The 13,378-nt window shown below is 41.9% G+C and overlaps 1 protein-coding gene and 1 long non-coding RNA gene across 5 annotated transcripts in view; one reads left to right on the top strand and one right to left on the bottom strand.

Annotated features, from left to right (window-relative positions):
* Positions 1 to 13,378, top strand: part of AOAH (acyloxyacyl hydrolase) — a 168,599-nt gene that overhangs the window by 83,988 nt on the left and 71,233 nt on the right. The gene's annotated exons all lie outside the window — the stretch shown is intronic.
* LOC123606702 lies at positions 2,032 to 13,103 on the bottom strand. Of its 2 annotated transcripts, XR_006716456.1 has the most exons (4): positions 12,548 to 13,103; positions 10,810 to 10,939; positions 2,427 to 3,498; positions 2,032 to 2,241 (listed from the first exon to the last, which is right to left on the bottom strand). It is a non-coding gene; the product is annotated as an uncharacterized LOC123606702 (long non-coding RNA). The 2 variants fall into 2 exon arrangements; XR_006716455.1 differs by having other exon boundaries at positions 2,032 to 3,498.

Raw genomic sequence — 13,378 nt, 5'->3', positions numbered from 1 at the left:
TGAAAATAGTGTGCTCATGAACTCCTGGTGAGGGTCTCAAAGGTCCTCAGTGATCCCCCCAGACTGTATTTTGAGAACCATTGTCACAGTTTTCCTCTTGCTTCTAATGTCCAAATTTTGAGGATTTACAAAAGAAAGGTGTGGTTGTGGAGTACTGCAGTGGTTTTCCAAATTCTTTACATCTATAAATGCCAGGAAAGAGGTACTCTAAGATAAAATGTTTTAGGGTAAAATGGGAATCCTTCAGCATAGTGTGGACTAGCCTCTCAACCCAAGATTTCCAGAGCATATTAGAATGTGTGAGATTCCCCAAGAGAGTGTCCACTGAGAATGCACCCTCTGCCCATGGGTCTAACTATTTGAGAGTCTTTTAGTAATGTCACCACAAAGGAAGAGAGCCCCAAAACTTTTGGCTAATTCAGCAGATGGAGCCTTGGGTTTCTAGTCAGGGTCAGAGTCAACATTTAGCAGGGACCAATCAGGAAAATAAAAGCACTCCAACCGAAGGGATTTAATACAGGAGACTGGCTACACTGGAGTTGCATTTCATACACACAACTGATTACATAGGTATTAGAACTCAAAGGCAGTTTCTGAAGAGATTAATCATTGCTGACACCAAGGCTAGGGAACAAAAAGGAAGATGGGATTTTACCAGAAGCTAGAGGAAGGCGTGTGACTGATGCTTGAATTTCAAGGTTCCTCGGGTAAGGAACTGTGGCATACACCCAGCTGTGTGTCCTCACTCAGGGTTCGACAGTGGGAATAGGTACCATCAACCAAAACCCTTCAGGATCCCACGTTTTTGGTGCCCTGGCTTTCTCTCCTGTGCCAAGGAATACATCATATCATCTGGAAAGAGAGGGAAGTGCTGTAGAAACCCAATTACTCATTGTTTCATAATTCTGCCCTTTATGAGACTTCAACATTTCTTGGCCTTTGCGTCCCTAAAAGCAGAAAACACTGCTGCAAATACATCACCCCATCCCAACTGTGCCTATGGAAAGGAATCCACAGTGGTGGGTATCTTTCCTGCCACAGCCTCTTCTTCTCCGCCCTTCTTGCCATCCTCTAGTTAAGCAGTGTGGCACCCGAGAGGCCTGTTTACAGCTAATTAGATTAGGAGTGTGTTCATCTGGAAAGATATTTGTAGTTCAATAAAGAGAGTGTGAAGAATCACCCTACTGGTTCCGCAGAAACAAAGGTTCTGAGCCTCATTCGGCTGAGGGCAGAAAGCTGGTTTTTCCCCTCCTCCCTCCTTAAACAACCCTAGCTTCTCTCGGAGGTCTCCTAGTAGTCAGATCCAGAATAAGCTTCCCGTGCCACAGGAAAGATCTCAACTTAGAAAGATTGCAAAGAAAAACGAGTGGATTTGAAAACACTTTCGTGCTTTTTTTTTTTCCTTCAAAGGAAAAACATTCACTGCTTGAGATGTTTTGTTGAGAACGGAAGGGAGGCAGAGAGATCATCAAGGCCAGCATTAGATGCTGCCCTCCTGCCTCTTCCCCATCTGTTCGAAAATTATTTCCAAAATATTAAATGCTGCATTTCACTGAACCAGAATTGCATGACGGGTTGGGGCTGGGGGAAAGAGGAGGGAGAAGAGATTCTGAAATACAATTTCCCAAATGTTTATGTTGCCAGCGAAGGCTGTTGCCTGTACTATTATAAAATCTTAGCACGACCCCCGGCAGGCTGTTGTCTGTAGGGTAAGTAGGCGCAGATTGAATTTCGTGCTGTGTCAAGGACAAAATGAATCCTTAATCTGGCTGCAGAAAATGCATATTCACCCAAGAGCAAAGCGGCTCCAGTCTTTCAAGCCCACATGTGCTTCATTGGACTCTTTGAGATGAGTGTGTAGATCAAGTTTGGTTGACCTTTATTAGCCCACAGACCGCACAGGCAAGTATCAAAGCTCTCACCCTGACTCTCCCTAACCTGCCCTGCTTCCTGCTCTCTGGATTTAACAGTGAGCCCAAAGCTTCCATTAAGCATAAAGGCTGATTTTCATGGTGCACATAAAATATGGAAATTCTACCTTGGCTAGATTCATGTCGACTCCAGAAATACTTAAGAATTAGAGTATTATTATTATTTTTTCAAGATGAGGAAAGACTGTAGTTCAGTAAAATTGGACAAAATTATATTTTCTGCTCCTCAGACTCTTGCCGGCTAGTAGATTAAAGATGCTAAGCAGTGAGAAGAGAAGCCTCAATTCTAGTTACACTTCATTTATTCTGCCTGAAAAAGAGAGTTGTATTCACCATGGTGAATCCTTTTCTCCAGCAGCTATCAGGCCACAGGAGACAGAATGTTCTATTCCCATTCTCTGTTCACGGGCACAGGCCAGACAGGCTCTTGCCTTGAGGCCGGATCAATGTAATGCCCTTTTCTTCCCACTCAAGGTGAGCGTTTGGGGCTCTTACCTGCCAGCAAAGTAGGATGCTGTTGCAGGCTCATTCTTCTGAAAACATGTGTGATCTTAGCCCTCACTGCCTTCTGCAAGAATTAAAAAGACAAACACCCGGTGTTATGAAAAACTATAAGAGGAAATTATTTTAAGCACCGTACTTCTGAAAGGCATTTATAATTACTCAGCCCATATGCCTGCTCTCCCAGCACATTAGATGGAGATTTGCTCAGAGAGAGGCAGCATGAGTCGGTAAACACCTGTGTGATCCAGCGTGCTACGAAGACTAGATGTAATTTCTTGCCCCCTAGTTAATTATATTTACCACTTTGCTTTGCTCTCCCTCAAGTTCCTCAACCATAAACTGGGTCTCAGGAAACTGACTCATCATAGGAAAAACATTTAGAGTCTTGAATCAGTTGGGATGTGGAAAGAGGAAAACCCTGGCATTTAGAAATAATTTTGGATGACTGGAATTGATTGCTACACTCCAGTCATTCATTAGTTCATTCAGCTAATTCCCTCCATGCCATTCCTTGGGGTAAAAAGAATGGAGATCACCCAGCCTAGCCCTTGCCAAATGCCTGGCTTCTGAGTGATTTCCTAGGGATTTTCTATTCAAGGCAATGGCTCACAGATTGGTCAGATTGGCTAAGCCATAATTCCTAGAAGAAAACCAAGGGGAGCATTCTGAAAGAGAAGGTCCAAAGATTCCAGGGAGAGAAATTGAGGACAGCAACACTGAGCCAATAATTTAAAGACTGATTGATAAAGACCCCGAGCAAAAACAGATCAATAAGGAGCAAAAAGTTCATGTTTTCATGTTGGTAACATATTTGAGAGCCAGAAAGAATAGCAGGTGGGTCAGCCCATCTTAAAAGACTAGTAATTAATCAAGCAGGGTATCGGTTCAGCTGCTGTAACAAAGAATCGCCAAATTAAGTGACTTAAGATGAAAATGTGGTCTCCTTTCATGTAATAATCCAGAGGGAAGCAGTCCAGGGCTGGCAGGATAGTTCGGCCATCCTCAACATGCAGCTTCCACCTCTGGGTTCACGGTGGCTGCTCCTGCTTTGTTCACTCCCCTCCTGTAGGAAGGAAAAAGGACCAAGTGAGGACACACACATCCTCTGGAAGTATTTGACACAGAGGTGGCACGTGTTACTCTCTCACACACCTCATTGTCCAGAAATCAATCACATGCTCACACTAGGCTGTAACCGAGGCTGGGAAGTACAGCCATGTGCCCAGCTGACACTGTGGGAGTTCTATTATTAAAGGTACAGAAAATAGATAAGGGTGAACAACTCAGGCCATAGACATGAAAAGTCATCTCTAACCTCAAGGAGCTTAAAGTCTAGTTGGAAAGATAGATAAACTCACAATTATAATAATTACATTAAGCAAATATTACCATATATTTACCAAATGCCAGGCATTGTACTTAGTATTATCTCATTTAATACTGAAATGAGGGACCCCTGGGCAGCTTAGTCAGATAAGTGTCTGACTTTTGATGTCAGCTCAGGTTATAATTCCAGGGTTGTGGGATCAAGCCCTACATCAGCATGGAGGCTGCTTAAGATTCTCTCTCTCTCTGTCTCTCTCTCTCTCTCTTGCCCCCCACCACCCCACTCCCATGCTGGCACTCTGTCTCTCTCTCTCTAAAAAAAAAAAAGCACTGAAATGACCCCATTATTATGTGTGTTTTATAGATGAAGAAATGAAGACTTAGGATAACTAACTTACCCAAGATAATGCAGTTAAACATGGAGCCCAGACACAAACTGAATACATTGGAGCCTAGAGCAGAAGTCAGCAAACTATGACCCTTGAACCTAATGTGGCCCCTCCCTTTTTTTGGTAAATAAAGTTTCAATGAAACACAGCATGCACATTCATTTACATATTGTCAGTGGCTGCTTTTCCACTACAATGGCAGAACTGAGTAGTCACAACAGAGACCAAAACCCCTTTATACTAAAAAGTTGGCCTACTCCACCCTAGTGCTGGCATGTTAGGTGCAATTAGCTAAGCATGCACAGGGTATGATGAGAGTGAGAAGAGCACCTCACAAAGGAAGGAGGGCCAAAGAAGTCAGGATTTAGCTAATGCTTGACCAATGAGTAGCAACTGATAAGTAAAGACCACAGAGTAGGAGGAAGAGCTTGTGACAGGCCTGAAGGTCTGAGTGGCCCACAGGTAGTTGAGTGAGATGTGAGAAGTTGGGGCAGTGGGTGGTGCCATGTGGAGGATGACTTTGAATAGCTACTGTAGCCCAAAGAGCAGTGTTTCCCAAACTGGGCCAGTCACTGCAGCCATTTAGGGCACTTATTAAAAATAAATTCTAAGACCCCACCACAAATCTACCCAAACAGGATCCATATCTTAACAAAGCTCCCCAACAAGATTCTAGAATAGACTGCTGAAGATGGTAGGGGGAGTGTGAGAAGGCAGGGACCCTGGCCAGAGGCTGTGGCAGTAACCCAGGACCATCACATGTGCAAGTTGGAAGGATAGAATCAGCGAGGTTTTGTGATAGCTTCTTGGTATAAGGTGGAAGAGGGGAGAGGAAGAAAATGAGATCATTTTTGATGAGCTAGATAGTGGGGAGTGACAGCCCAGTTCTGGCCTGGTCATTAGGTGCCCCCGTGATGGCTTCCCCTGTAGCTTGGCTGTGGACTTTGGGCTTCTAGAGTCTAATGTTTGATGTTACCTCTCAAAAAATGAAAACTACCCCACCCCAGACAAATAGCAGCTTGAATGCTTCAAAAAAATGACCAAACCTTTACAAATGAAGGTATCTGAAGAGTGAAATTTTATGATATGCGTGCCTTGTTGCCTGTTCCTGGCCCTTAGAATAGTTATTTTTTCTGTTTGTGAAAAAATGTGTTCCACTGGCTCCATGAAAGAAAAGGTTGTGATTTTTTTCTGCATAGCAGCAGGACACTTTAAACTCTTGTTTTCTCAGTTTTATGAATTTGGATACAGTTCTTCAATCACTCTAGAAATAATGATGGAAGGACTTGAATTTTGTGGAAGAAATCCAACTGCACAATGCATTTTCATTTGGTATGGGGCGATTAGATAAATGCATCCCTCAACTCATTCATCGAATAAATAAATGATGGGGTTAGACCTTAAATAATAAATAAAAGAAAAGGGGAATGAAAGAGACTAAGAGGAGCTGACAAGGTGAAAAAATAGATAAATAAAAAGAGCTATATTCTGGCAAAATGATGAAAGATTGTTGCCTGCCATTCTGTCCTCTTTATATCTACTGGTCACATTTTGCTAGAAATCTTTATTTGACTTTCTTCACTGCCCCATAAGGCTTTGGACTGGCATAGGGTCAAAGATGAAATGCTATATGTTTTTTACCTGAAAACTACTTATTTAGCTCTTGCTAAAGTTTAAATGTGCCTTCAATAGGTATCATCCCAGGAGCTGAGCAGTTGTTACTGGTCATAACAATAGATAGAGCAATAGAGAACTGGCATATATGCTCCTTGGGTTTGTTACAGGCAGAGTTTGTTGGTCTTCCTTGTATGTAATAGGATGGATTCAGCTGTGGAATTTTGTATATGGTATTGCCAGTGCTTAAACTCTTTCCCCTGCCCCTTTTTGTCTGGCTCCCTCTCAGCAACCTCACAGGATTCACATGGGATGACGTTTCTTACAAGATTCCTTTTCAAACCCCCACATATGAGACAGGTGTCCTTTCTATCACTCTGGACTTCCCTATCACTACCACTAAGAGCTAACTTTCATTGAACACTTATAATTCTAAATGGATTGTCTTTTCAGACCACCCGATGAGATAGGTGCTGTTATTAGACCATCATATAGACAAAGAAACTGAGATACAGAAGAGTTAAAGAAAGTCTTCAAGGTACCCAGCTGGGAAATGTTTATTTTCTAGACTGTGAGCTCCACAAAGGAGGAACTTACTACTGCTTGGTACAGTGGTAAACAGAGTGCCTAGCACAGGATGGCATTTGATGTGTTTCTCTCTCTCTCCCCCTGTCTGTCTCCTCTCTCCTCTCTCCTCTCTCTCTCTCTCTCTCTCTCTCTCTCTCTCTCTCTGTATGTTTAATGAATTATAGGGCCACCAGGACCTCAATAGGAGATTCATTTCACTGCATGCAGGATTCTAAGGTTTATGAATCAAACTCAGAGTTTAATTACATTCTTGAAATTGTCTATATCAAAGTATTAGCTTATGTGAATGATGCTGCCTGACTGAGTAAAGTCTGAGATTGAGAGGCAGAAACCAGAGGAAATATACTTCCCCTGCTCTCCCAGACCTTCATCTGCCAGCTGCACTGGAAGATAAACCTCCAGATAGGTAGTGGTTCTCTGAGTCTGCCTTTCCCCAGCAGATGTGAGGACAGAACAGACCCTGGGAATATGTGAGTGGGGTGTGTATGTATGTGTCTGTGTAGGCTCACATATCATTTCAGTATGTATCCCAAAAATAATCATTCTGTGCTTTTCATAAGGTATGCTTGGCTTCCACATAAGAGAAACAGAGAGGAAAAGATGGCAGCCACTCCCGGATTATCTGTAGATTTCTGAACCTTTTACCCAAAGTACTATCTGAGAGACCATCCTCTCAGTAGACACCCAGGAAGCCTCATTCTCAACAACTAGCCAATCCAGCTTAGCCAAGTTTGTGATTCCATGAGATTTGGCAGCTTAGGGGGAAAGCAAGGACCAGATACAAGGGGTTATTGAAAGCTGAGGTTCTTCTGGCCTGCTCCAAGCCTCTCCCTTCCTAATCCCACCAGAACCTGTGTTCAAATCCGAGCCCCACTACGTACCAGCTCTGTGACCTTGGCAAGTCACCCAAACTCCCTCTGAGTTCTGTTTGCCACAGTTTTCCTGAGTCCCACATGGCCCAGTTTCTGCACAGAAAATACAGAGTCCTCTGTGGCCCTGGACCAGTGACAAGAGGTGCCACCATAAAATGGGCTTTTTCTAGTATCTCCAAGTAGGTTGAAGCGTGCTCATTTAATTTACTGCTGTTCATCTGAGGCTTGGATGCTTGTTCCTTTTCTAAAAGGTAGTATCCAGCATCTGAGACATGGTAGTTGCTCAAACAGTGTTTGCGGAAGGGACCGAGGAAGGAAGGAAGAAGACTAGCCCCTGCCTCACAGAGTTGTTTGATGAAGTTACACAGTGTGTACAAGTTTCCCGTCTCAGTGCCTGGCACATAGGGGGAATTCATTATTAGTCCTTTCTCTCCTCTGGCCTAAAACGCAGTTACCTGGGAAATGTAGCACATTCAAGCATCATGAAGGAATATACATTCATTTGTAGGATTTATTCACATATCAAAGCCTAAAGGAAAGGGACCAGAGCAAGAAAGTTTGTGCGAAGGACAAGGAGGGCCCTTGAAGTTTCATGACTTGGTATTTCTATAAGGAAATGCACTAAGGTAGTGGCGGGAGATAGGAGGGGGGGAGGGTGGATGATGAGACTGAGTCCCAGGCAGTGGCCTGAGAAGGCAGGAGGTCATAGAGCAGGCCTGTGAGATTGAAAGGTGTAGAAATACAACAGATGAACATAGGGGAAGAGAAGGAAAAATAAGAAAAACCAAGAGGGAAGCAAACTGTAAGAGACTCTTAAATACAGAGAACAAACTGGGAGTTGCTGGAGGGGAGGTGGGGGGGGGGATGGGCTAAGTGGGAGATGGGCATTTAGGAGGGCACTTGTTGAATGAGCACTGGCTGTCATCTGTGAGAGATGCGTTACTGGGGTCTACTCCTGAAGCCAAGATGACACTGTATGTTAATTAACTTGAATTTAAATAAGTAAATTTAAAATTTTTTCAAAGGAGGGGGAAAAAGGCATAAAGCAGGAGGACAGCCTCATCTAGGCCACCTGCAGGATAGATGAAATAGTGGCAGACCAAGAGGGCTGGGAGGCTCGTGGTCCCAAAGCTAAACAGCGATCTCTGATTCCTAGGCCTTGAGATTCTTGCTCCATTATCAAAAGACCAACCTAAGAGCTATTTTCCTCTTTGAGTAAAACAACAAAACCTGTCTGCCTTGAGAGTTTAGTTCCTGATAAATAAATTTAAAAAAAAACTTATTTAACTGATGATATTTTTCATATCTTTTTCCAACAGAAGTTAGCTACAGATTCCTCCAAGTGACTTTGTATTATTTGAAAATAAACAACTTAGATCTAACCCAGTTAACAGTACTATAGAAGGGAATACACTGTACAATTTGTCCATGGCACTGTCGGATAGAGAGGGCTCAAATGGAAACAGTGAAATAAAGGCTCCAAGAATATTCCCTTTATCATTGGAAGATTGGCAGAACCAAATGAACTTCTGGTTGATGCCATTATTCTCTGTCACTTCATATGGTTTTAAGAAACCCAAATATAAGTTGCTTATTGAAGTTAGGGCTTAAAATATTCCCAAATCCAAAGTTTTATATTTACTGAATATGCATTAAAAATGAGAACCAGTGGGCTTTCTTAATTCATGGAAATACACACACACACACACACACACACACACACACACACACACAGAGTAATGTTAGAATATTACACAAAAATGGTATATACATGTCAATTATGACATAAAACATTGTGTATCATTGATAAAATCAGAAGAAAATCTGAAGCAATGAGGCAGTTGACTTATCACTCATTGAGTTTCTGATGCTCTTTACAAATTTGGGAAATTTTTCTTGGTAAACATTAAGTCTTTCTACATATGTCCATTTAAGGTACATTTAAGACAAGTTTTCTGAGAACATATATGCTCAAGAGGAGCAGGAGTTGATGAGGGAGATCCTAATTTGCATCTTTCCTGCCTTAAATGCCTGAAATATCTTGGGTATAATGTTGCGTGAATAAGGCTTTTAGTGTTTAATGTGATATGACTTAAACATTCTCTTTTTGCTAGGGTCTATAAAACCTTTGCTATTAATGGCCATTACTTCTCATTTTTATCTACCAAATTTACTAAGGAAGAAAAAGTATGTTGGGGCTTCTATTTGTCTGCTCAAATGTTTTCTATTATCTGCAGTAAAATTCATTCCTCTTAAACCTGGGACAATCCACTTGGACGGGACACTACATAATCCACCCAAACATGATTCTTTACACAGTGTGGGGCTTCTACTTGTCAAGCTGCTCCCCTCACTGTCCTTTGACCCTCCCAACATTCCTGTTAAAGAGAGAAATATTCTACAGCCATCGGAGATACCAAAACTGACACAAAGGTAAAGCCCCTGGTTTTGCACAGCCAAGAATGGTAAAACTTCACCAGAACACCATAAATGAAGTCTGAAACATTTAACCAGGAAAGCACAAATGCGTGCTATTTCAAGGTTAATTGAGTGACCAGGACAAACCTATGCAGCTGACCTTCCTGGGCTTTCCAGGACTTCGGCTGTGAGATACAAAGCCACCCTGGTCCCCGCTGTGATTCAGCATCAGCTGCCATCTGCTCCAGCTTAAATCCTGGTGGGGATGATTCCAGGACTGGTTGGGGCTTTTTTCAAGAGCAGCAAGAAGTCCAGGATTCTCCCAGATATTTGAGATGAAGGGATTGATCCAGAGAGACTGAATTGAGAGACCCCACTACCCAAGACAAGGCTGCCGGCCATTTTCTCCTCTGTCCTAACTCTCTCTCAACCTCTGCTCTCCCCTCCCCCACTGGGAAGATAAACACTTTATCACCCACCCCTGACTGAGAATGGGGCTGGATAGACTATGGAACCCATTTCCAATGTGTCATATCCAAACCGTGGAGTTTCACTGTCTTTGTAGAGCCAGACACAGAAGTAGAGCTTCTGCATTTTTAGAGTAAAGCCTTTCCCTACTTGGCTGGCACGCTTCAGAACTGCCATCCCCTCTGTTACTGCTCCAGGCTGCAGAGAGCATCAGGCACACCTCCCTGCCAGCAGGGTTCCTGTCTAACTCCCTATGAAAGAGAGAGCAGGCCCATCCCAAATCAGAAGCCTAGTTCCGTGCCCAGTTCCCCAAATCTGGGGTTGTCATGATGCAGAGGACTGAGAAAAAGGAGAGAGAGAGAGAGTGTGTGGTATCGGGGAGTGTTGTATTGTTTCTTTAACTCTCAATATGCTCTATAGGCTACTGACTCACTTAACACAGCTCACGTATTCTGTCTACATATCACAAGCCACCTGCTTATTCACTATCTCTGCCTAACAAATCTTATGAGTTTCATCCATTCTGTTTACTTTTCTTGTCTTCTCTGGAAGAATTGAATATTCTCAAATCCTACAGCAAACACACATTGTAAACAGAAAGACCTAGGGAAAAAATAAGATTAAAAAAAAAAACAGAGAAGACACTTGATTTATAGTGGCAGGAGGAACAGAAACCAAAACAGAGAGTATCTGACTCACAATAATGGTGGAGTTTTGAGCAGAAAGTGGCGGGTGCCTCCTGCTAAGGGGTGACAAAGTGCCAGTCACTGGAACTGCATGGTGCTTCAAGATTCATCAGGAGCCTCTTTTCCATCACCTGTTTCTGCTCCTTAGATAGAGATAAACCATAATTGACACATTATTATTTTATTAATACATAATTATTATAATTATTAATGATAATACATTATTTTGTTGCTAACCAGCATAGTTAATCCCAAGAAGCCATCCTTTCCGGTCACCTCTCTTCCACTTCCTGCCCCCACTGTGCTGAAAATCACCCTTGGGATAAGAATAAGGATGGGGTCCTTGGGATTGACATGTGGAAGGAGAAAGCTCACAGAGCCAAGGAAAACAGGGCAAGGCACCACAGGACAACTGCTATGTGTGAAGTTATTTGTTTGTTACATGACTTATTTTGAGAAGTAAATGAACACAGTAGAAAGTTCGTATCTTGGACCTCTGAATAAGAATGATAAGAACTGCAAGCAAATTGTCCAGTTCAGACCATGCCATAGTTTCCTTGGACCACTGCAACAAAGTATCACACACCGAATGGCTTTAAAAAAAATTGTTCACACAGTTCTGGAGGCTGAAAATCTGAGATCAAGATGTCAGCAGGATGTTTCCTTCTGACAGATCTGAGAAAGAATCTGTTCCATGCCTCTCTTCTAGCTTCCAGTGATCACTGGCGATCCTTGGTGCTCCTTGACTTGTTCTTTGACTCCAGTTTCTGCCTCCATCATTACATGGTCTTGCCCCTGTGTCTCTGTGTCTCTTCTTCTTCTTGTGAAGAGACCAGTCATAGTGCATTAGGGACACATCCTATTTCAGTATGACCTCATCTTAACTAATTGCATCTGCAATGGCCCCCTATTACAAATAAGGTCACATTCTGAAATGTTGAGGGTTAGGCCTTTCACATGCCTTTTTGGAGGACACAATTCAACCCATTACAGTCCACAGTTGAGAAATAAATTTTATTTTATTTTGAGTACTCATTCTCTATATGATGGTAGGAACCATCACACCCTGACATTAGGAAAACTACTTGAGTTTTGAGGTTTTCCAGGTTTAAAGAATGATGGTAGATTCATAACCATTGGCAACCCTATTCTGAACACATATATAATGTTCATCTATAGATAGCTTTAGGTATAGATATAGATATAGATATAGATATAGATATAGATATAGATGATATAGATATAGATAGATATAGGCATAGATACAGATATGATATAGATGTCGATAGGTAGCTCACAAGGTGTTAACAGTGGTTACCTCACAATGATTATCTCTTAAGGGGAAGTGATGAGAGACTTTCTATATTGTAAATTATTATATATTTGAGTTCTATAACAAATAAGTATACTTTGTAGTCAGAAAAAATAATAATGATACATTTTCAAGTGGTTAATGAGCGAGAAGTGTGGCTTTTCCTTCCCTCATAGCCTCCACATTTAGGTTCTCTTTAGGAGACAGGATAAGGATCATCCTAAGTAACATCATAACTAAGGAAGTAAACAGGGGAAAGGCCATATGCAATTTGAAAACTTGTATTCTGTGCCACAATTGCTTTGATAGGATTTGCCTTTAGACATTATCCTTAGTTTATTTTTCATTTTAAAATAAACATTAAAGGAAGACCCAAAGGAGGCATAGGTTTTCAATGTTGAGAAGCCCAAGGGCACATGGAGGAGAAGACACTATGTACCTGAGATAAACTGCTTCCTGCAGCCAGGCATTGAGGCTTCCTGTCAGCCAGGGCAAAAAGGAAGCATTGGATTTCAGAGTGTGTATCCAAACTGAGATTCCCTGGTAAAATACAGGACACCCAGTTAAATTTGAACTTCAGATGCATAACAAACAACTTTTTAAGTGTAAACATGTTCCAAACATTGCACAGGACACACTTATGCCAAAAATTATTCTTTGTTTACCTGAAATTCAATCTTTTGTGTACTCATTTTTTTAAATTGTGATAAAATACTTGCAACATAAAATTTATAATCTTACCCACCTTTAACTGTACAGTTCATTAGTGTTAAGTATATCACGTTGCTGTGCAACCAATCTCCGAAACTTTTTCATCTTGCAAAACTACAACTCTGTACCCATTAAATGGCAGCTCCTCATTCTACATCCACTCCCAGCCCCTGGCAACCACCTTTCTACTTTCTGTGTCCATGAATTTCACAGCTCTAAATACCTTCTATAAGTGGAATTATGCAGTATTTATCTTTTTATGAAATCGGTTTATTTCACTTAGCATAATGTCCTTAAGTTTCACCCATGTTTTAGCATGGGTCAGAAATCTCCTTCTTCTTGAAGACTGAATAATATTCCATTGTATATAGACACCACATTTTGGGGGGTTTTTTGTGGGTTTTTTTTGTTTGTTTTAATTTTTTTAATGTTTATTTATTATTAAGAGACAGAGAGTGAACAGGGGAGGGGCAGAGAGAGAGGGAGACACAGAATCTGAAGCAGGCTCCAGGCTCCGGGCTGTCAGCACAGAGCCCCACGCGGGGCTCAAACTCACCGC

The sequence above is a fragment of the Leopardus geoffroyi genome, chromosome A2 (genome assembly GCF_018350155.1).
Source record: "Leopardus geoffroyi isolate Oge1 chromosome A2, O.geoffroyi_Oge1_pat1.0, whole genome shotgun sequence".
NCBI lineage: Eukaryota > Metazoa > Chordata > Mammalia > Carnivora > Felidae > Leopardus > Leopardus geoffroyi.
Note: the sequence above shows the minus strand (reverse complement) of the source record. Positions and strands in the feature narration are given on the sequence as shown.